We start from the raw sequence: 24467 nt of genomic DNA, 5'->3' as shown, positions 1-24467 counted from the left end.
GGAAAAGACATGGATGTTAGCCCATGGAAAATACGTGTTGTGTTCAACGTAAATTCAAAAAGATCAAAATGTCTACAAGATCCTGTGTAAAGCAGACACAAATCACATAAAAGTTGTAATAACTAATAATTTATTCATATTTTAAAACAAATATTACAAAATGCACATAAAAACTGGGTGTAGTGCATAATACTAAAATAACATAAAAATGTGAATACTAAAAGACTAATTAAACCAACAAAACACCTAAGAGAAGATAGCCAACTGTCTCAAACAGCAAAAGAAACAAAATTACAAAAACATTTACTTAACACTTAATAAATGACACTGCATCCAGCCTTTCTTTCCTCTTAGGTGCATTTCGTAACCGATTGGCAATGGAGCTGAGGGCAAAGGCTTCTGTAACATCATGCGCCTTTACTACACTGTCTGTCAAAGGACAAAAATGTTTAGTATAATTTAGATGCATGGACTGCAATTTATCAATACAATCATTGTGTTAATATAAAACAAAGACACGACCACAAGGGACTGTTCAATTACTTACCAGTTATTAATTTGCACAGCGCTGTCAAATGATGTTTTATCCCCTCGTGATCCCTTCATGTTTAGTTGAAACATAAGTGAATTGGTAAGGAATCTAAAAGAAAACAAACTTATCTATTTATCTTCAAAGAAATAAATGGGTAGAGTAACCACATAAGTTACAATGAAAAGTTCCTTCTCCTATTCTTAGAAATTCAATGGAACATATATTCTGCAAGTGAATGTTAGTGTTCACTGTCAGAACTCCTCAGTGCATATAATATATTATACATGGTGATGGTGCTGCATTTATGACAAATTATACCTGTTCATCAAATACTAGCCTGTTTTTATGATTTTTGAATTAACGTTTGCAATTGCCTGTTATGCTTCGAAGCCTACATTAGCTACATACATAGATTCACAATCAAGCTAACCGCGTCGGTTAGAACCTACACTAACTGCCCCTAACATACTAGAATATTACTGCTTACCTCAGTGCTCACCCTGTAACATCACACACAATTGTTCTCTGTATGAAACACAATTGCCACGGGTACTTTGTAACTTTAGCAGACCAAAAATTTAAACAAATTTCGAAGTTTCTAATTTCTTTTTATTAGCTATAAATGTTTCGCGCTTCCACTTAAAAAAACGGTATCCAAGAAAGGCTGATCACTGCGCATGCTCAGTACCACTCGCTAGACTGCAAAGTCACTCTGCGCAGCGACGCCTATGTGTCGCCTCTGATAGCACATCGGTGTTCTAAACTTCTTTTAAGTTTTTAAATCCAGTGTACGTTGTAGTCAGATGCGGCATTTAGGCGATCAGTAACACATTTTGAAAATGCCATTTTAGAACACATTTTGGCTCATCTGTTCAACTTTAGAACACATTGGACGGGTCATATGCGTCATTTTATTTTAGAGTGTGTTTAATTTTAATTAATGATTGTCACATTTATGTAAAAACATACAAAATATGCATTCAAAATTAAATCCAGCAACCATCAATAGGTGGTACAAAATTATTTTCCACGTGATATCCACGTGGAAATGCACGAAGAATAATGTAGATCTAAAACTCCATGTGGATTCCACATTAATTTAGAACAGGTTTTCCACGTGCCTAAAACCACGTGGAATCAACGTGGATATCAGGTGAAAATTGGTGGATCCACCACTTCACCAAATATCCACCAGAAATCCACGTGGATTACATGTGTTGTGCCCGCTGGGGTGGCACCCAGACTTTCCACTACGAGAATAACACTGCTCTCACACTCTCTAACCCTCTCTAAAGTCGGTATGCGCTTCTCTAACCCTAATAACTTCTCTGGCAGAGTGCTCACTAACACACACCTATCACAAATAAAGTTATCGCACTCTACACACTGAACAAGCCGAATGGTAGACATGATAACTACCTCTGTGTCGGAGTTTTAATTGTTTAGTTATGGATTCCACTTATTGTTCTAGAAGGAGGAGTAACGCGCCTTCTCCGAAAAAGTGCTAACACGGAAAAAGGCAAATGTCCAGTAGTATTAGAACGTAAAACTAGTCAATATTGTTTTTTAGTATGAATGAAAAAGGCAGTATAATTTAAACGCTGATACAAACAAACAAGGAAGTTTAAGGGTAACAATACGAAAACAGGAAAAAGTTTGCATGTGCACTTTGTTTTCTCTTTTGTATAGAACTTTTTGTTAATTTAAAAATGTCAATTTGTCTTTTTTCAGCTAGTAAGCTAATTAGGTTTATTAGTTAGCTAGTTAGGTGTGTTAAACTAAAAGTTTTTGTTAAATTTGTTGTTAATTGATATTGTACGTAGCACCTTGGTCCTGGAGGAACGTCTTTTGTTTCACAGTGTACTGACCTGTACAGTATGTGGTTAAAATTACAACCTACTTGACTTGACTTGACTTCTAGTTAAAATAAATCAATTTACAGTTTATATTTGGGTTAGTGGTTAGTAATGTACTTTATTTATTCATGTTTTGATTTGGATCACCATCTCTATGCTCTATGGCCAAGGCTGAACCTCCTGACAGATGCAACCAGGTTTTGTGCTAAAAAATCCAGGTATTTAATTCATGATGGCATCAGCTTTCAGAACCATCCCTGATCCAATAGTGCGTGATTTAGAGTGGATATAGACTGAGATAGGCTTCAACCTCCCCGTGACCCTGTACACAGGATATACAGTGGTATAGACGATAAGTGTGTGAGTGAGCGATATACTGTAAAGTTTATACACAAGATTTTGTGATTTAAAAATTAATTCAGGGGAACTTACCTGGTTGCACATTTTAAGTGAAATAAGCAAGAACAGAACATTGCTCCAACATAAATAAAAGCACAAGAAGTAAGAAGAAGAAGAAGAAGATCTCGGAGGTTGGTAAGAAAAAGCTGGTGGAATAGCTAAAACGTGCTTACTACCTGTAACGAAAACAGTGGTGTTTCGCATGTCTGGGTTATAAGGTAGGGTGGCTAAGGTGGATAAAAAAAAAATTTCAAGCTTGCATAAACCACCACAAACAACGGTCAGACAAGGTCAGGGTAAAAATGTTTGGGAATAATTCTGTTTGGAACAAATACAAGACAGCATATTATATAAAAAAACTCACATTTTTTACCCACAGTAAAAAAAAAAACTGGTGGTGGCAGCATCATGCTATGCAGTGAGAGTGCATGTTTTTCGTCAAGATAAATTGAATCATACAGTCCATATACTTTATATAGCTCTAAATACCAATGTATTTCAGTCAAAACCTACAGGCATATGATAGACATCAGGAGATTAAAAAAAAAAAAATGTATATTTAAAAAAAAAAAAAATTCTGAACATTTTGGGATGGTGTAGTCAGAGCTTAAGTCTAAATCTAACTGAAAACCTGGAAAGTTATTTGAAAATGGCTGTGCACTGAAGATCTCACTGTAATTCAATTATTTTTAACTCACTGTGCTGTACAGTGGGAGCCACGTCAAACAGCCGCTTGGAGCATGATAGGTCCATGACAGGGCCGTGACAAGACCATGATCGATCCGTGCACGGAATGTGATCCCCCGCGATGACGTAGTTAACGATGCCCCGCCCCATAAACGCCCCCATGCGCTTTCTAAAAAGATGGTTGCAATGCTGTATAATTCCGCCAGATGGAGCATTGACTGCTTTAGTTAACTGCAGTGTCCAAGCAGCCGGTTACTATATTTAATATAATGTAGCGTTTTTACGCCGGGAAGAATGCTGGAGAGACGAGTGAGCTTATTTGCTACCCAATGCAATGGCTGGGAGTACTTTATTTAGCACACAGCAGGTATGGCATGAGCAGCACCTTCACTCAGGAGCCTACATCCAATTCAGCACTAGCTTTAACTGGAGCACATTTCACACGTCACACCCTACACACACAAACAGGGCCGAAGCCACCAACCCAAACACCTTTCCCCATCATGGTGAACACACACCGACATCCCCGCAAGGCATGCTGGTCGTCAGCCGCCGCCCCGCCCACGCCACACTGCCCCCACCCGAGCTGTGACCGTCCCTGGTCACCATGACGAACTCCGTTTCGGAGGCGTGGAGGCGGTCGGCGCTGGCGGTGGGAACGCCGGCGTCCTTTGGCAGGTGAGGGGTGAACGCGAATGTAGTCCTGAGGCGGTCCGGCCTCCAGAGTTTGATGGTTCCCCGGCGTGCGGCTGGTGAGGCGCAAGACGGTCCCGGTGGGGCAAAACTCGTGCCCGCCCTGCCAACCGCACCCGGTAGATGACATCGGAGAGCCGAGCTGGCTGTGAGTGTCCACGCCCATTCGCCCCATAGGTGCCCCCACCCAAAAGTCTTGCAGCGGTGCTCTCGAGCGCTGGGTGGGGCCCTTCTGCCTGGCGATGAGCGGTTCACAGTTCCACAACCCGTGGGAAACAGTGGAGCCGGTGTCCACGAGCGCCCGCAGTAAGACGCCGTCCGGCACATAGTCGATGTAAAGCCCCGCGGGGCTCCCCAACCGTCCACCCGGCGCTAGGTTAGCGGCTGCTGGTGTACGCTGTCCCTCAGGCCTGAGAACGTTAAAGCGGTAGCCCGGCTGTCCCTCAGGCCTAAGAACGTTGCAGTGGTAGTCCGGCGGTCCCTGGCCTCGGCGTCGTCGCGGAATCTCGGAAGCAGTGTCGAGGCCTAGCCGCGATGGGTAGCCCTGTCCCCGGCTAGGTTCACGAACCGAGCGCCACTGAGCTGCGGGCGGTCGCTCGGCTCTTCCGCCGCGATGTGCCGCCGATATAGGCTCAGCGCGCTCGGCCTCGCGCAGCGGCAGGTCGCTTTGCCGGCTAACGGCGCACGGAGCTGTATCTTGCTCCGGCGCTTGCGCAGCGCCAGCCTCCGCCCCGAGATCCAGCGCCGGGATTTTCTGCTTCCCGCTCCGCGTTGGTTGACGTGGTGTGCTCGCGCTAGCTCCGCCAGGAAAGCGCTTCTTCTGCGCAAGTAGTCGCTCCGCTACTTGGCGGCCCGCTTGGATTTTTAGAAGGTCCTCCTTTGTGCGCTCGAACCCGTTATTCTCCATCCCACTTCTGACACCAATGTAGCATTTTTACGCTGGGAAGAATGCTGGAGAGACGAGTGAGCTTATTTGCTACCCAATGCAATGGCTGGGAGTACTTTATTTAGCACACAGCAGGTATGGCATGAGCAGCACCTTCACTCAGGAGCCTACATCCAATTCAGCACCAGCTTTAACTGGAGCACATTTCACACGTCACACCCTACACACACAAACAGGGCCGAAGCCACCAACCCAATCACCTTTCTTCCTTATTCTGATGCTCGGTTTAAACTCCTGACGATCCTTTTGATCATGTCTACATGACTAAATGCATTGACTTGCTGTTGTGTGATTAGATGTGGCAGATTAGATATTCGAGTAACAAGCAGTAGAACGGGTGTACCTAATAAAATGACCAGTTAGCGTACAAACCAATGGGGAAAAAAACAAAAAAACCTACAGGAACAAGAGATGCACACAAAAACGCAAAGTGACACAACGAACGAGAATGTATTGTCTGAATTTGTACGAACAATCTGGGTTCAGTACACATTTCGTATTCATGTTTCCTCTTGCTGCCAAATAGACATCCGTCATATATCTGACAAGCGCTTTTCTCTATTGCACAGTCCATAATCCAGACGAGGAGAGAAAGATTTTTCTCCAGTGATTCAGACAAATTCCAGTTGACAAGAGTGTGCTTAATGACTCGCCGGCTTTATAGACTTCCGTCACAATTTGATTTCCCACTGAAGGCTTTAAATTTGCGAAATCCGTGTGCAGAACTGATTATTTCAGCAAGTTTTTTGGGATGTTGAAGTACTGTTCGTCCGTTTTTCTTTCTCTGCACAAACTCTACATGTGATTCTGTACAGGGTGGCAATAAATTGCAATTCTGTGGACCACACCAGCCTCAATGTGAACCAAATAACACATCGTTTTATGTTTTCTTTCTTTGTATTTTTTAAATGGGGAGAAAAAGACGGTACTGCATTTTTCTCGACAGCATTCTGAGACACGTGAAATGTCAGCCTGGAATGAGTAATGAGAAAAACACATTCATAGAGTGTCCATTACCGGCACAAACAGCCCCATTTCTGACTCAAAAAGGTGCAACATTACTGTCTTATAAGCCGGTGGAATTTTTGCCTAGCGAAGGTCGACAAATTCTGAACATTCACTGCAAAGTGATATTTAGAGCTGCAATTTTTCTATTCCTTAAACAGACTAACAACTTTTTATATTGTATGTTTTCCACAATTGATTTTATTTTTTTTTCATTGCTTTTTTATGACTCTTGGAAACTGCATTATGTGCAGTTTACAAGAATTATGCAAACTCTAAATGGCCCATCATCTATCCATCCATCCATCCATTCATCTATCCATCATCCAGGAACCTCTGTCCAACTAGGCACCATGGAGGCCTATATGATACTATAATGGCATTTAAGTCAAACTGGGACTTGTGACTTGTCAATAAGGGTGTAAAATCGATTGATATTTACAGAAGACTTTAGGCACAGTGTATGGTGATGAGACCATTTTAAAGAAGACCGTATGTCCATGAATGATGATCGTGGCCGAGGTGGCTCGGAGACTACTGCAGTCATTACCTTGAGCATTCAGAGTATTCGAAGCTTCTTAGAATTCTCTCAGAGAGCTCCTATCTTAGCTTAAAAAGTGCAAGCGGAGAGTCCTAGACTAAAAGTGATTTAGGAAACTTCTCAGAGCAACTCAGAGTAAGGAAATTACAAAAAATTACAAATTTCTTTATCTTAGTGATGAGGTGTGGTTGACCCTGTTGCTAAGGATGATGCAGCAATTCAAGGACTGTGATTAGTTGATAAAAAATAACCTCTGACCTCTGTAAAGGTCTTGAAATGCGCTCTTTGTGATAATAGAATACAGTACATAATTATAGAACTGACAGTGAAAAAAGAGCTCCTGGAGGCCAACGTTCAAGACGTGAAGCAGGCAGGCCTGGCTGTGCAATCATGGCTCTGATATACTGGGAAAATTTTCTACTTTAATGGTATCACTAGTGAAATACTGGGATATATGCATTAATCTCTATTAGTGTCTTTATATAGAGAAAAAAAGGTAGTGTTCTATTATTATGGACAATCAAAGTCCCAGTTTGACTTGAATACCCCTCGTATATTATTAGGAATGAGGCTTGGATTTCTTTAAATTAGTTTCCATTAAGTTTGCTGATTTGTTCATATTCTAACTATGTTCCCTGGTTCCAATAGATATCCATGACAGATGACACACTTGACAACACTAGACAGCTTAGCTTACGTAGGTGAGGTAGGTATTCTTCACAGTCTTTTTTTGTCTGTTGAATGACAACTTAACAACTCTCTCATAGCACTCACTCCAATCTGCCGAAGGTTTACTCAGAGAGCAGTTTTGTTTACCAGGATTGATTGGCATTGAGGAAATGAAATGATAAGCTTGGTGGTGGAGCCCCTAGAGCACTTGACAGCATGCATTTGTTAGCATGAAGCAATGGAGGTCAAACAGACCTACTGGCACTCGGGAAATCCAAGACGCCATTAGTGTTATTACATTGGCAGACCGTTTCATTTCCTCTGCAGCCACTGAGTCAAATGGCATAAAATGTACTAAATGAGAATTAACTGTGACACATGGTTATAAGAATGTTTTCTTCTGAGCTACAGGGGTTTTGTTAAATTAGCTTAACATGATTTTGCGATTCGAATCTATTGCAATTAATGTATCATGCATTTTTCAAGGAAGGGTTCGGTACTCAGATACAGAGAAACATGTCAGTTCGACAGTGTGTGACTTTACTTGGATGTGTATAACGTTTCATAGACTAAACGGTACTAACAATCCAAGCCAGTATGTTAAGACATGGCAGTCATGTGTAATTTACCGGTGTGTTAACAATTAAAGACACCCAAACCTCCATGAAAGGCAAACAGCTGGAAAAAAAGCATGCACAATATCATCTAATAATCCAGCTCAGCCACTGCAGCGCATTTATAATCATAGACCTACTGTACAGGACAGTTTTTTCCTCTAACTTTAAAAGCTAGTCTTATTTGTCTACCTCACCTAAGACAAGCTGTCTGCTATTGCCCAGTGTGATCATAGTTAGAATATAAACAAGAGTTGGACATTGTAACTGAAACACTGGACAATTTAGTGTTGGAGGGTTCATGGCTAAATTTGACCAGCCTGGTGGACAATCTTCACTGATGGCACATTCCACCAGTAAGAACAGAGTGTGAAGGTTTAATAGCACAGTTTTGCTTAAAATTTTGCAATGCACAAAACATTACGGTAGGACAAATTGTTGGTGTGTGTCTCGCTGGCGCATCTGTGATCAAGACAGCAAGTCTTTTTGATGTATAAAGAGCCACAGTATCCATGGTAATGTCAGCCTACCATCAAGAAGGGCGAACCACATCCAACATGCAGAACTGTGGACGCAAGAGGGAGCTGTCTAAAAGGAATGTTTGTGTGCTAACCCAAATTGTATCCAAAAAACATAAAACCATAACTGCCCAACTCAAAACTGTTTGTCGGGAGCTCCACAGGGTCAATGTACATGGCCAGGCTGCTATAGCCAAACCTTCGCCAACATGTACCACCCAAACTGTCTGATAGGGGTGGATCAGTGATGGTGTGGGCTGCAATATCATGGCATTCCCTAGGCCCAATACTTTTGCTAGATGGGCATGTCACTGCCAAGGACTACTTCTGGAGGACCATGTACACCCAATCGCTTATTTCCAAAAAGAATTGATATTTCCGCAATATAAATATATAGCACAGTGGTCTTAATACCAGAATGCCGATTGTATGTAAAAATTTAGCTTGCTGGTTGAACACCCGATCTCAGTACTAACAATATAAAAGGGATGTTCAAGTCAAACTGACAGTTATGGAGTTAAAACTAGTTTGCTACACTAATGCACTTATCCCAGTGATTCACCAGTGCATAGGACACAAGGTAAAAAGTTTTCTCAGTACGCTTAAGCCATAATCAGACTGCTTGAGTCATGTCTAAAACGCCGACCTCCCAGGAACTCCTTTAATGGCCCAAACATATGAAAATGTCTTGGAGTGAGGTCAGGACTGTACTGGGGATGGGACATGCATTTATTTTGTTATCCATCAATTCAATTTGATTGAATAAAAATTTATTTGTATAGTACTTTTAACAATTGTCATTGTCGCAAAGCAGCTTTACACAATCAAAAGTTTTCCACTCGCTGAATCTTTGCAGGAACAACTGCAGTGAACTTTGGCTCACTTTAAAAGTGGTATTCTTTAAAACATGTGCACCATTTAAAAGTTTTCCTGCAGCTAAGAGTCTCATCACTGTACTGAGCTTGAAGTCTTCTGTAAATGTCAATCACTTTTACTCCCTCATTCGAAAGAAATTTCATCACAAGTCACAAGTGGAACTCCTCTCGTACAATCTGTGTTTCTGGGAACTGAGGATTTTGTGTTAGAAGTCAGCTTTTTCTGAATTATAAATACAGTGGATTGCAGCATTAATGCTCATGTGAATTATTTGATTTAATAATTTATTTTTTTTTTACCACAAAAAAAATCCATTCAGTAGATTTGGTAGTGCTTCCGGTGTTCTGCTTTTACAAAGCATCATTCATTCAGTCAGTCAGTCAGTCAGTCATGCTCTTTGCTACCCGATCAGCCTGTGTGATGCATCTTTGCCTCTCCACCTGAGCCGCTCTGAAAGGGAGCGCTGCTGCAGCACTGGAGCGGCAAGACCTCATTTTCATTGGTAATTTGAGGGCACAAGTTTGAGTCACAGCGGAGCCCGAGCACCTGCCCCGTTTCTAAAGAGATTTCATACAGCGTGAATAGACTTTCTGGTGCTTCTCATGCAGCTCCTTTAAACAAAACTTCAAACAAAAAATAAAAAATAAATATAAAATAAAAATCCACCCTTGACAACTTGCATATACTGTGTAGAACATGTAAGTTTTAGTAGTGTTCAAAAGTTATTTAATAATGAAAGTTGTCACTCCCTCTTTTATCAATATATTGGTCTAATTTTAATTAATAAATAATTAATTTAATAAATGAATTAATTAATAATTTTTGGTTTTCTACATCACCTACAATGCCCTTTGATTATCTGTTAATAGTAACACAAGTGGTTTTTATCCCTTGCTTTTAAAATGTACATTAAACAGATTTAGTGAAAAAGGTTGGACTTCTTATTCAATGTTTATTTTTTATTTTTTTCATTGTTTTGTTTTTAATATTGAATATTTACACTGAAGACACTGAAATCATAAACAAGTCAACAAAATGTGTTAAATAACCCAAAATATGTTCTAGATTTTTATTTTTAAAAATAGCTTTTTTTGTAGCTATTAAAAAAAATAATTAATCTCTTAAAATCAACTAATCATTAACTATAATTGATGATCATCCCATCAAGATTCCTCAAACCTCTTTAGGGTTCATCCTTTGAGGAAAACTCTTTCACTGCTCATTAGTTGCAGGTTAGTTTTAAACACACTGTAGAAGAGTAATAATTATAAATGCATCACAATTCTGTTATTACATTTTATAAGTGCAGTGCAGCTGTGGACACTTCGTCGACATCTTCAATATTGTAATACAATTGGTCCCCTGGTGTCCTGCAGATTTGTGTGAATCTCTCGGTCTACCACATGCCAAAAGTGCTCTCCTGGAGCACCTCGAGGCATACATAAAACCAGGTTCAAATACCACGACTGCCAAGTTGCCCCTGTTGGGCCCTTGAGCGAGGCCCTTAACCCTCAACTGCTCAGATGTATACTGAAATACGAATGTAAGTCACTCCGGATAAGGGCGTCTGCCAAATGACTAAATGTAAATGTAGACAGTCTTGTGCTTCATGATATTATAATTATGAAAGTGAGTATTATAAAATGGTTATACATTCTGACCCATCTACACATGAGGTAGAAATCAAGATTCATTCAAGCAGGAGAGGTTTTCCACGTCTTCATTTGTCCAGTTTTGGTAAGCCTGTGCCAAATGTAGCCTCATGCCTCCTGTCTTTGGCTGACAGGAGTGGAACCTGATGTGATGTTCTGCTGTTGTATTTTTAAAAAATCATTTTTAAGGGTAAATTTCTTGTTTTATTGGCAGAACATTTTAATAGTTTTAAGCATGTATTTACTAACAGAATAAAAATTATTTGGCAAAAGTACAAGAAATCTATGATTGTCTGTTTTTTTTTTTTTAGTAAAATGTCTAGAAGTAAAAGTAACAATCATAAGGGGGCGTGTATGGAGTTAATTATGTGCCAAAATTTAACAAACAAACACAATCTGCTTTGCAAAGAAAAAAACGACTTTCTCACAAATGCAGCGTTTTGCAAACATACACAATCCGATTTGCAAAGAAAAAAATTCAACTTTCTCACAAATGCACCCTCCATATTTACTCCATAATTAACTCCATAGGAGAGAGGGACGGTCATAAAATTCATATTGCATGAGAAAACCTAAAAGAGTTGCCTTTTTGTTTAAAACACTCATGGTATGGTTCCGCATAATGCTGCCAAAGGGTCAAAACCAAAATTTCGTATCCGGTTGAAAAAACTGAAGAGCACCTTCTCCATGACAATTCAGCTCACAAATCTGTGAAACTTGTTGGCACCTTGCGGTATGAAATTCTACCCCCCCCCCCCTTTAATTTCCCCCCTCCTTAAGAAATTCTTAAGGAATTTCTCCTTAAGAGCCTAAAAAAAGGCTTCTTTAAAGACAGTCTCCACCAGCTTGTCCATCGTTTGAGAAGTGTGTCTTACAGTAGGTGGAAAATATCTAGAGATGGACTAAGCTCATGACCAACGTTTGTTTTCATTACATTAATTTTTCTTAGCAATATTACTTTTATGACCGCCCATCATATATTTAGTTTGTTGTAATCTTATATTAAGAAACTGTAGATTATTTATATATTTACTTTACTGTGAAATTATCATAAACCTCTTCCGCACTATAATAACATTTTTATACACTGATCAGCCTTAACATTACAACACAGACCATTATTCCCTGTAGGTTTTCCTTGAGCCGATGGAGCAGCTCTGTCCGGATATTGGCGGTTGGGTGCTGTGGGTTGCTCGGTGGGAACTGTGGATTGGATTCGGATGTCTGGCGCATCCCATGTGTGCCTGATTGGATTGGGATCAGGGGAGTTTGGAGGTCAGGTCTCTTTGGCTGCTGGGCCTCGGGCATGTCAGGCTGCGGTGCACTGTATGTTCTGTTGCCTTTTGTATCCTGACCATCATTGACATTTTACAGTAACTTGTCCTGCATCGTTTTTTCTGTAGGATTGGACTAGGCGGGCTTCTTTTTCTGGTATATAATTAAAAATTAATATGACTGTGTTAATTTTCAACTGTTTAACTGGTGTATGATTCAGTTTCATTGACTAAAATGTTTAATTTGGTAGAATTTATTTATTATGAAGCTTATGCTTTTGATATTTATCTTTTTCAATTAAAAAAAAGTATAAAAGTTACCTTTGAAGTATAAAATCTGTTCTTCTGTAATGTGAGTTACAGAAAATAAAAAAAATAGACATACTATTAATACAACTGAGATTTTTACCCCTGTGCAAGTTGTTCAGTTTGCATTAGAGAGCACATGTAATGGCTTCAAGGAGTATAAACAGTAATCCTTTCTCTATTCAACTGTTCGTCACTTTCAAAGCAAGGGATAAGACATATATTGAAAATGGGGAACTGAAGGGCACTACCTTTTCTTTATTACAGTAGAAATTAGTGATCTCTGCTATCCGCTTATAATAAGAGGCATGTTATTCATACAGCTTGTGGAGTGAAGAGCAGGAGTGAGTACAGATGCCTCTCATTATTCACACAATGTGTATGTGAGTTCCTGGTGTAAACACTAAATTGGAACAAAATTACTCAAAAAAAAAAAAAAACTGCAAATGCATTATTTTTTTGTATCTGTGTAAACCAGGGTTTTTTTTTCCTTCACGTTCTTGGGATCCAGGGATTGGATAGAATTGCTAAAGGGGCAGAAAACTTAGAAATTAAAATCTCATTAGAGTAACAAACTTTTTGCAATCATGTCCTGTATGATAATAGATTTTTTTAATAATACTAACTCCTTATAATATTAATTATTATTATAATATTTACAGATCGCTGAATGTTATATGAACTAAACCGGTGCAAGAATACACAGAGGCTGAGCTTCTGCTGTAAAACAGGATGTCCTAATAATAAAATAGGCTTAACAGTCTTATACTTCTTCGATAGTAACCCTATGATGAGGAATATACATATGTACAACAGTTAGTTACAACCCAGCAATCTGATTGGATGAGAGGAATTAAAGGAGTTCTGATAATAGACTGTAACAGCACTGGGACATTTAACTATATAAATCAGTCTGCTTCGCAGGTGTTCCAATACCAGTTAATTACACTGTCAGTTTGCACTCTGGGTAAAAGTATGTATTCTACAGTCTGCAGTATTGTGGAAAGGGCAGCTGCCTGCCAAAACCCACATTCAAAAACAGTCACTGAAACACTATCGGCAAGAAAACACATCTAAAAGTGTTATGCCATCATACGTTATGTGTTCTTTTATTTGTGGGCACAAAAATAACTAGTTCCTAACACAAGGTTGAATTCCAAATTACTCTCCAACCCCTGAATAAGGGCTCTACTCTGTGTTTGGGACAAGCGACTGGACACCCTAGTCTACTAGCTTTCCATTTAATACCATTTGGGCTGCAATTACCTGACCTTGTTTTCTAAAGTGGAATAGGTGGTTTTGATTCTCCTTTTCTTTTGGTCACATACTGTCATATTGGTAACAATTTAAAACTACTTTTACCCTGTCAGTCGCCAGCTTCACCTGTTGTGGTTACTGACTTCCACCAGTCAAAAAATGGAACGGTAAAAGGTAATAACTGGCTAAATAAATAACAACAACAAAAAACAACTTAATCTGTTGATAATAAATTGTGTTTTTGGAACTGTTGTATAAAAACAATATCACATTCAAGGTTGTGCTGTTGTGCTAAATATCAGCATGGCTGTGATGGCTTCATCATATTCCAGCATAACAGCACTCCCTCTTTTGTGATTGCTTAAATACACCCACCCACAAAAGTGAGTACACCCCTCTAATTTCAGCAAACTTTTTTGTAATTCTTCTCAAAGGACAATACTGTAGAAATGAAACTTGGATATATTTCAGGGTAGTCAACGTGCAGCTTGTATAGCAGTATAGATTTACTGTCCTCTGAACATAACTCAACACACTGTACAGCAGTGGTGTCAGAAGTATTCACATTCATTACTTGAGTAGAAGTATAGGGTTTAAAAAGATTTCTTTAGAATTTGAAGTATTAACTCAAGCTTTTTACTCAAGTAAAAGTGTAAAAGTACTGGTTTCAAAACTACTTAAAGTATAAAAGTAAAAGTAACGTGAGGGGGAAAAAGCATTAAGGATAAAAGCTTAGGCTGTGCCACGGGCCTATATACTGCACTAACACCTCATTAAGAAAAAAGAAAAATGTGTTGTTGTTGTTTTGTTGTATTTTTTAATGGCCATAGTGATTTGGGATACTGTATATGGAAATTGAAAAAGAATGCATTTTAGTACAATGCAAATACATTAAAGAACCATATACTGTATGTGTACTACTGAGCATTAACATGTTTGATGGAGAAGAAGATATAATAACTAGTTGCCTATAAGTATTTTAATGGTGGAAAAAGTCAAACTTCAGAGGCGTGTCATCGGTAATCTTTATTGGAATGTAAATGTACATCCGAGCTTAGCTGCAGGAATCTGTGAGGGCAACATACAAGAAAATTAGTGCACCCAGGGCAGGCTTAGTAACAATTACCCTTGTGTGGTTGTTTACAATAAACATTAGTGCTGTCAGAATGAAGGATTAATCCAAGTAATTAATAAAAAAAATTGAAAATGCTATTTTATTTAAACGTCCTTGCTGGAGTGTGTGACGTGACGTGACGTCATGTGCAGGTGCGATGGATCGCGCACCAACCAATAGGGTGTCCGAATGGTATGTTTATACTTCTCATCCAACCACAATCAAATTTACACCATCCGGATGGCGCGATTTATCCGTATGTTTTTGTTTGTTTGTTTGTTTTTTGAATGTCAAGCTGAAATAAAATAGGAGTAACGAGGCTATTTTAAAATGTAAGGAGTAGAAAGTACAGATAATTGGGTGAAAATGTACGAAGTAGAAGTAAAAAGTCGGCTGAAAAATAATTACTCCAGTAAAGTATAGATACCCAAAATTTCTACTTAAGTAAGGTAACAAAGTATTTGTACTTGACACCTCTGATGTACAGCTATTAGTGTTAAAATAGCTGGTAACAAAAGTTAGTACACCCTGAGTGATAACAGCTGTACATCTTTAACCATGCAAAGTCACATGTCCTTTTCATCGTGTTCATGTTTTTGTCCTGGGCCAAGTATGTCTCCAAATCTGAAGCCTATTAAGCACCAGTGAGCGTCCTCAAGCGGAAGGTATGGAAGCACCATGTGTCTAGCATCTATGATATCTTAATGAAGGAGTGGAAGAGAGGGATTAAGGCCATTCTATAATAAAGTGGTTGATGAAATGTGAGGGAGTACTCGCTTTTGTGAGACACTGTATATATTACACCATTAGTATTTTTTTTTTTAAAAAGTCTTCTCAATTGTTCAGTGCACTTTAGTAAAACGTTACATAACAATGCAATACATCAACTAAACTTCACACAAATTTCAGTCCTATTCGCTAGCATGTATTTATGAGATGCACTTATTAGATAGATTCATTTATCAGATCAGTGCCCTTGTGTGCATCAGATTAAAGCAGCATTTGCGGCTGGATGGAACTGATATGTTTGCATAGCACGAGTCCTGTTTTCAATGTAGATGCAGTACAGAGTAATTACAGGTATGGGTGCAGAGATCCATAAAATAATTTTCAAATGTGTAAATAACAGAAATAAATAATCTATGTGGTATATTTCTATATTTAATATATTGTATAGCAGTTAAACATTATCTGCATTAAAAATAATTAAAAATAATTGACTGAGCAAAGTTCGAAATCAAAATCTGGTGCTTGTGTAAAATTTGTCAAAAATTATTATTATTATTATTATTATGATTATTATTATTATTGTTGTTGTTGTCGTTGTCACACTGATGTAATGGATCATAAGCCTCCACATGGATATGGGTTCATAGGTTAACTGTTTCAATTATTACTTGATGTGATTGACAGCTTCTCCTACGAGCATGCGGTTGTGAAATATGAGAAGTGACTTGCTAATGAGCCTCAAAACGCGATGCACTAATTTGAAGAGTGGTTACAAGAGATAAACAGGAATTTGGATGTGTGAGATTGTTTGCACATTAGGAAAAAAACCTTGATATTCAGTAGTGGGTGTGTGGTGCAGTTCCAGTGTTCGAAGAGATTACATTTACATTGACTAATCATGAAAATATGAGCTTGTTTTTGCTAGTATTTTTCGACATCTGTATATCAAGTGGGCAATAATCAACTTGAATACATCCTGGAGGAGACAAATCAAATTGTTTACCCCAGCAGTACTCATAGGCAAAATTGCCTGCAGTGTATTCAAGATTGTTCCGAACGCTACACAGTAGTAATCCATGCGCACTTGAACACGCGCTCGGATAGTCAGACAACATCCTGAGCGTCGTCCTTTCATCTGTGTAACGCGCTCCTGCTGGAGTGTGTTGGTTGGAACTCGGCACGCAGCTGGTGGTCGACTTCTTTATCAACTTGATTATGCAGAAGAGAAGGTGAACTCCATCAGGGTGAGGCACGCAAAGAGAAAGAGCAATGGGACGACTCTGTGTATCTGCCTTGAGCTGGGATCTTTTTTCCTTTGCTGCTTCGCTGTAAACAACAAAACAAATGTGGTCATGCTGTTTGTAGGTATTTTTTTAAAATATTATACATTACCATTTTTTTCCAGTTTCCAGGAAAGGGGTGGGGACCTGAAGGTTGCTCAAACATCTGTATGTTACCCAAAAATATCTTTTTTATTTTGTGAACACCCACCTGTGGTCCTTATCAAACATTTTCCAATTTCAAATATTTTCGCCCTAAATAAAGTGACCTACTGTAGCTGCTGTACATCGCCTTCAATATATTCATGACGTGCACCGGCTAAAGGAATTATAGTTGCCAGGGTGTGGCGGGCAGACTCTCAGCAGGATCTTATTTTATTCTATAAAAAATAATAAGCTGGAGCTGGTGGTAAGTGGGGTTTGAAATGGTATTATGTGCACGTTATTTGGTGAATTTTACAAAACAAAGAACAAAAACAGAGAATAATACAGGTATGAGTGGGTGTTAAAGGGCACCTTGGTCTCGGTAACTCTTTCATGGTTTAACTATTTGTGTCATTAATAGTTCACACTGAAATGTACAGCTTTATTAATATCATGATTAGATAGAGGGCAGCATGGTGGCTTCATTCCCTTCAGGGCTCTGGTTCAATTCCCATCTCGGGGACTGTGTGCACAGAGTTTGCGTGTTCTCCCTATGCTTGAAGGATTTCTTTAGGTCCTCCAGTTTCCTCCCACAGTCCAAAAATGCGCAGCTTAGGCTAATTCCAAAATTGCCCATAGTGTGTGAATGTGGTGGATTAGCAAGCCATCCAGTTTTTACCCTGCCTCATAGAATAGTCTCCTGGAATAGGCTCCAGGCCCCCTGTGACTCTGTATACAGGATAAAGCGGTATCGACGAAATGGAGACAGTGGTAATCGTGCTATGATCTGAAGATCGATAGCTTGATTCACCGGTGATGCTGTAGCCTCTTGCAGCCGCAACCCTGGAGAGAGCTGATTGACCGAGCTCTCTCAGCAGGAGGGGATGGGGTGGACATTGTGCTCGTCTTTGAGCTAACGTAAGTGGAAGGAGCAGATAGCGCGGTCAGCATGGTTTGGAGGAAACACATGATAGTCTTTGGCCCTTCCAGACTGACTGGTACTATTAGCCTTACAGTGGGAGACCCCTAGTGATAGAGGGTAATTGGATACGACTAAATTAGGGAGAACAATCTGGGACCCCCTCCCAAACCGCAAAAAAAAAAAAGGAAAAAAAAATGTGTACTTGATGGAGTGAAACATGGGGTCAGATAAGGAGATGAGCCAGGGGCTGCAGTGAAAGAACAAGGCACTGAACAACAGAACAACAGACAGCAGAAAGTGTACGGGGAGCAGCAACCCTGGAGACAGAGACAGACGCTGGATTGAAAAGGGGACCCCAAGTGAAAGAGGTTACATTCTGATCGAATGTGGATCTCTATAATTCAACAGGTTATACTGTAAATTATGTAGGTGTATGGTTTGAAAAAAATTTCGTTCTATGTGCCTTTGAGCAACTGTAAATATAGTACAATGTAGGATGGTCCTGATATTTGAAAGTTAATTCTGTTTATTATTTACACTATTAACCAGCAAAAGTTTGGACACGCCTTTTAAGTCCATGGTCTTTACTGACTTGGATTTCTGTCTACATAGTAAAACAATACTAAGGGCATTAAAAATATGCAATAATCTCCTTTAACCAGATGATATTGAGATGTGTCTACTATTTATGCTCTGTAAAGCCTTCATAATGGCTCTAATTTGAGGTTCTGGTTGTTAATTGTTGATTTTTCAGGCTGGTAACTCTAAATTAACTTCTTCTGTCTAGCCGGAGCAAGACAGAATACATGTGTGTGAATGAGAGGAACCTAAGTGGAACGGTAAGGCTACAGGGATCAGAGGTAAAGATGGTGCAGGACTTTAAGTACTTAGGGTCAACGGTCCAGAGCAACGAAGAGTGTGGAAAGGAGGTGAAGAGGCGGGTACAGGCAGGTTGGAATGGGTGGAGAAAAGTGTTAGTTGTGTTGTTTAATAAAGGAGTATCGGCAATAATGAAAGGTAAGGTGTACAAGACATTGGTGAGACCAGTGATGCTCTACAGCTAAGAAACAGTGGCACTGAAAAAAAGACAGGAGGCAGAGTTGGAGGTAGCAGAGCTGAAGGTGTTAAGGTTGTTTTTTGGGAGTGGAAAGGCAATAGCCAAAAGACAAAGAAGAAGATGATATTATATAATTCAATTTTATTTGTATAGCACTTTTAACAATTGTCATTGTTGCAAAGCAGCTTTACACAATCTAAATACTTATTTAAGTTTGTATGGAATATGAATGTCTATGAATCAAAAGTCCCTGGTGAGCAAGCCGCGGGAAACAGTTTAATTCAATTCAATTCAATTTTATTTATATAGCTATAGGTCATTGTCTCAAAGCAGCTTCACAAAAATGAAAAAAAAAATTTTTTTAGAAAAGAAAATATTTGAAAGTGTGTATGTGTGAGACAAATGTGTCTAGATAATTATGAGATGAATGAATGATGAATGAAATGTCTCTGATGAGCTAGCCAAGGGTGACGGCGACAGTGGCAAGGAAAAACTCCCTGAGATGGCAATAGGAAGAAACCTTGAGAGGAACCACACTCAACCAGGCAACTCATCCTCATTTAGGTAATAACAGATAGAAATAACATCATGTGTGTTGTGCAGGTGAAAGTTCAATATAACAGAAGTTATTTAAATTAACATGAAGTCCAGTTCAGCATAGGGATGAGTCAGTAGGTGCAGAGGGCAGATGGGGTCTGGGTCACTGGAAGCACCGGAGCAGGATGTGTAGCTCCAACCATCATAAAGCAGAATCCAGCTGGAGCTGGTCCTTCTCTGGATGCCTCAGAAACCTGGCAGGGTTGGCCTTTGTCTACTGAAGCTGGCACAATCTCCAGATGCCTTGGGACAGTGGCAAGAAAAAACTCCCTGATATGGTAATAGGAAGAAACCTTGGGAGGAACCAGACTCAACAGGGAATCCATCCTTATTTGGTTAAAACAGAAATCAGGAATTGATCTGCATTTATACAGTGTGTTAGGTGTGTTAGCCAGTTCAGCTATAACAGTTGATGTTAATTGATGTTAATATGGAGTCCAGGTAGTTATTGGAGACAATTGCAGTCTTGAACTATCGAGCAACCGCAGCCAAGTCAAGTCCTTAGAAAAACAGCTGCCAACATCAGTCGAGGCCAGAACCGTCTTCATGGTAAAGTGAAACCGTCCCCAGACACCAGACGCATCCCAAAGAGACACACGGGGCATCCATGTGGCGAGATCTCCAACCAGAAGCGGGGCACCAGGATGGGTCAGACAGGTCCGGAGGGCAGAGGGAGTCTGGATCACTGGCAGCTCAGGAACGACATGTGTAGCTCAGAGAGAGAGAAAGAGAGAGAGGGGAAGAGAGAGGGGAAGAGAGGGAAGAGAAAGAGGGGGAAAGAGAACAGAAGAGGGGAAAGCAGAAGAGGAAACATAACAGTTAGGTATGGTCACAGTCACATAATGTATATTGTGAATGTATATTTAGTGTAAAGTGCAAGCAGAGTTTTTCTGCATCGTTTATACTGTCGCTAGACGATGCAGAAAAACTAGTTCATGCTTTTATCACCTCTAGGTTGGACTATTGTAACGCCTTACTGTCTGGTTGTTCAGCTAGATGCATAAACAAGCTTCAATTAGTCCAGAATGCAGCAGCGAGAGTCCTCACTCGAACCAGAAGATATGAGCACATCACCCCTATCTTATCTACATTGCATTGGCTCCCTGTGAAATTTCGCATCGATTTTAAAATACTACTCTTGACGTATAAAGCATTAAATGGTCTCGCGCCGCAGTATCTGAGTGAACTGCTAGTGTCTTACGATCCGCCACGCCTACTTCGATCAAAGGATGCAGGCTGCTTGTCAGTACCGCGTATTATGAAAAATACAGCTGGGGGCAGAGCTTTTTCTTACAAAGCCCCAAAGTTATGGAATAGTCTTCCAAATAGTGTTCGGGACTCAGACACAGTCTCAGTGTTTAAGTCCAGGCTAAAAACCTATTTATTTAGCCAAGCATTTTTATAAATAGATTATCCTTAGGTAAAGGAGCAGATCTGGGGGACTCATGGACGTAGAGTATTAGGTGAACTGGTATGTTTGGATGCTGTCTTCCCCACTCTCATTGATCACTCAGGTTTGTTGACGGTGAGGTGATTGGTTGCCTTACATCTCTGGAAGCCCTCATGTTTGTGTTTCCTTCTGGCTCTCCCTTTTTAGTTATGCTGTCATAGTTAGTCCTGCCGGAGTCTCTGCTTGCACTCTGCATTAAATACACATTCACTTTTTACATTGTTTGACTGTGACAATACCTAACTGTTATTTCTCCATCTCTTTGCTCTCTCCTTTTCTGCTCTCTCCTCTCTCTCTCTCTCTCCCTCTCTCCTTTTTCCTCTACCTATCTCTCTGTCGAGCTACACATGTCGCTCCTGAGCTGCCAGTGATCCAGTCCTCCTCTGCCCGCTGGACCTCTCTAACTCATCCTGGAGTCCTGCTTCTGGTTGGAGATCTTATCACATGGATGCCACCGTGTGGTCTGCCTAGAATGCGTGTGGTGACTGGGGTTGGTTCCACTTTTCCATGAAGGTGGTCCTGTCCTCAACTGATGCAGACAGCTGTTCTCTGAGGACCTGTGACTTTAGTTGCTCAATAGTTCAGGACTGAAATTTTTCACAGTCTACATGAGCCTCCAGGAACAAACTGGACTTTAATCTTACACATCTCCTCTTATATTGAACTTCCAGTCTCGCATATTATTATGCACATCAATCCCTGCTATCTGTTTTCACCCAGGTGAGGATGGGTTCCCTGTGGAGTCTGGTTCCTCTCAAGGTTTCTTCCTATTACCATCTCAGGGAGTTTTTCCTTGCCACTGTCGCCGTCACCCTTGGCTTGCTCATCAGGGACAATCATATCATTTTAATTCATACACATTCACATTTCATACAAACTTAGTTCTTTTGATTGTGTAAAGCTGCTTTGTAATAATGTAAATCGTTAAAAGCGCTATACAAATAAAATTGAATTGAATTGAATTGAATTATCTTGGCAATATTTCTGAGGTGAAAGAATGCTATCCTGGTAACATTTTTACATGATTTACATGACATGAAATTACAACGCATTACATTACATGACACAATCCACCCTAAGCTTTCATTAGGTGACCTTTAACTTTAATTACAGCACACAATGTGGTCAAGTTCATGCTTGAAAATGATTCCTTATGCTCCCAAAACCACTCTTTCACAGTCAGAATCCTGACATATGCGTGTGTCATCAGGGAAGAAAAACTCCATAGATGTGATAACCTGGCCATTTAGTACCAGAGTCTAGACCTGACCAAATAAAGCAACCCCAGATCACAACAAAAAACCTTGTACTTGCCACTAATGCTACCAGATACACAGTTTTTTTTTTGTTTAAAACTATTTAAACACAATTACTACCCAGTTTAATAACCATACTGTATTTAAAAACAGTGCATACTGCCTTACAATTCTGCTGTATCCTCTGTTTCCAACATGAAGCTACTCTAAACAAAACCTTTAATGGCCTTAAACAACAGCAGCAACACAAAAGCACAGAGCACTTCTGCCTATCATCATAGGAATCATCAGCGGCTCAGGCTGGGGGATAAATAGAGTGCCTGTAAACAACTACCACTTGTCAAAAGTAAGCAGAATAATGACAATAATGACGCCCCCTTGTCACCCTTTCATTTTTAGATTTGACTATGGTAATCTTGAATCAGTCTCTCACTCTTTTTTTTTTTCAAATTTTTTTTCCCACTTTGGCATCATAACTACAAATTCCTGCTGGTTCCTGCAACTGGCCTTGTTTTAAAAAATCAATAAATAAATGATAAAAAGCACAACATGCCTGACAAAGCCAGTTTCTGGTTACCTTAATGACTAGGGAAGTGGCCTTGTCTGAGAATTAATGTTATGATGAATGATTGGATGGAGTACAGGCACTTGGGTTAGGATTTGTTTCAGATTGGGATTTTATAAAGCATGGTGTATGGTGTTGGAAAACACACACACCAAAATAGAGTATATTCATCTGTTTAAACTTACAAATGCTTACTAGTGATGGGAAGTTTGAATCATTTTAGTGATTCTCGTTCATCAAAATGAATTATTATTTTTTGAGTCATCTGTCAACACATCTACATCCACAAATTTTGGTTATAGTTCCAGTAATAAAAATATTACAATGCAGCTAAGGACATATTATGATAAAACAGAATGAGCAACTCAGCTCTTATACCTTCTTGTCTGAGTCGTTCGTTCTTTTGAATCTATTGCACTGCTTAGCGCCTATGGGAGTCATGTAACAAAAGAACAAACGCATGATTCGGACCAAGACTTAAGACTTAAGACCACGGTGACAGTGCTAACCACTTTACCACAGTGCCACCTAAAGGAACCACTTGTTACTGAAGTAAATCTCTGAAACTAGAACCTTCTTCCATAAAATCTACTGGAAATAAAGGTTCATTCACAAAAATCCTTACCATATCCAGAGTTACAATTTTTTAAAATCTGTTTATGTATAAAGTCTTTGAGTAAATTGTTATTATAAAAGCAATGCTCACATAGTGATCAGAATGTTGGTGGGTATCAAGGTACCATTAGGAAGTACTTATGTTCCAGCCTCGGCAGCAACCTCATTCCCCTTCTTGTCTGTTCCAACCACTCAGCATTCAGCATTACCAGTATACTAATCACCACCCTGATCATCTGTCATCATCTTCACCTGTTCCTCACTGCATTATGCCTTAGGTTAGATGTTTTTTTTTTTTTTACGCTTGATAATTTTAATGTGCAGCTTAAAAACTGAAAAATATTCCTCAAAAAAAAGACAGGTCAGGTACAGGGACTGGCAAAAAAAAAAAGTTCTATGGGAAGACTGAAGAACTATTCCTCGATAGTACATTAAAGATACAAGAAAGTCCAGCTCTTCAAAAGCAAAACATGAAGAAATTGAGGAGTGTCTCGGGTATTTTGGACCGAACTCTAGGTTGGAATATGATAAACCTTATACTTTAAGGATTCTGTACCTGTGAGAGCTCATAATAAACCAATCCTCCACCGTGTCTTTGCACAATGCTTATTTGTTAGATAAGACACAAGCTTTCTCTGAGGATGAAACTGAACAGAGCGTTAACAAATCACAACTCCACCGAGTCAAACTCTTAATTAAAGCCCAAAGTCACAGTCTCCAGCGTGTCCTCCCCCAGGGAGTGATAACAGTGCACAAAGCTCCCTAATGTAAGTTGCTCTGATAAACCCTATTGTTATTGAACACAGGGCTGAGTCACGCTCACCATGCTAGTTATGAAATAAAATTGCTTACTGCAATGCTCGTGGTAATTAGAATTTTAGTGGTTAAATATTAAATTCCTTTAGATTAGGCT

General features: G+C 39.6%; 1 long non-coding RNA gene across 1 annotated transcript; it reads right to left on the bottom strand.

Annotated features, from left to right (window-relative positions):
• Positions 1-274: 274 nt before the first annotated feature.
• Positions 275-1175, bottom strand: LOC128507161 (uncharacterized). Its single transcript, XR_008355789.1, has 3 exons — positions 1020-1175; positions 548-640; positions 275-429 (listed from the first exon to the last, which is right to left on the bottom strand). It is a non-coding gene; the product is annotated as an uncharacterized LOC128507161 (long non-coding RNA).
• Positions 1176-24467: the final 23292 nt, after the last annotated feature.

This window comes from Clarias gariepinus, chromosome 19 (genome assembly GCF_024256425.1).
Source record: "Clarias gariepinus isolate MV-2021 ecotype Netherlands chromosome 19, CGAR_prim_01v2, whole genome shotgun sequence".
Taxonomy (NCBI): domain Eukaryota; kingdom Metazoa; phylum Chordata; class Actinopteri; order Siluriformes; family Clariidae; genus Clarias; species Clarias gariepinus.
The sequence above is the reverse complement of the archived record's forward strand: the minus strand, read 5'-3'. Positions and strand labels throughout refer to the sequence as shown.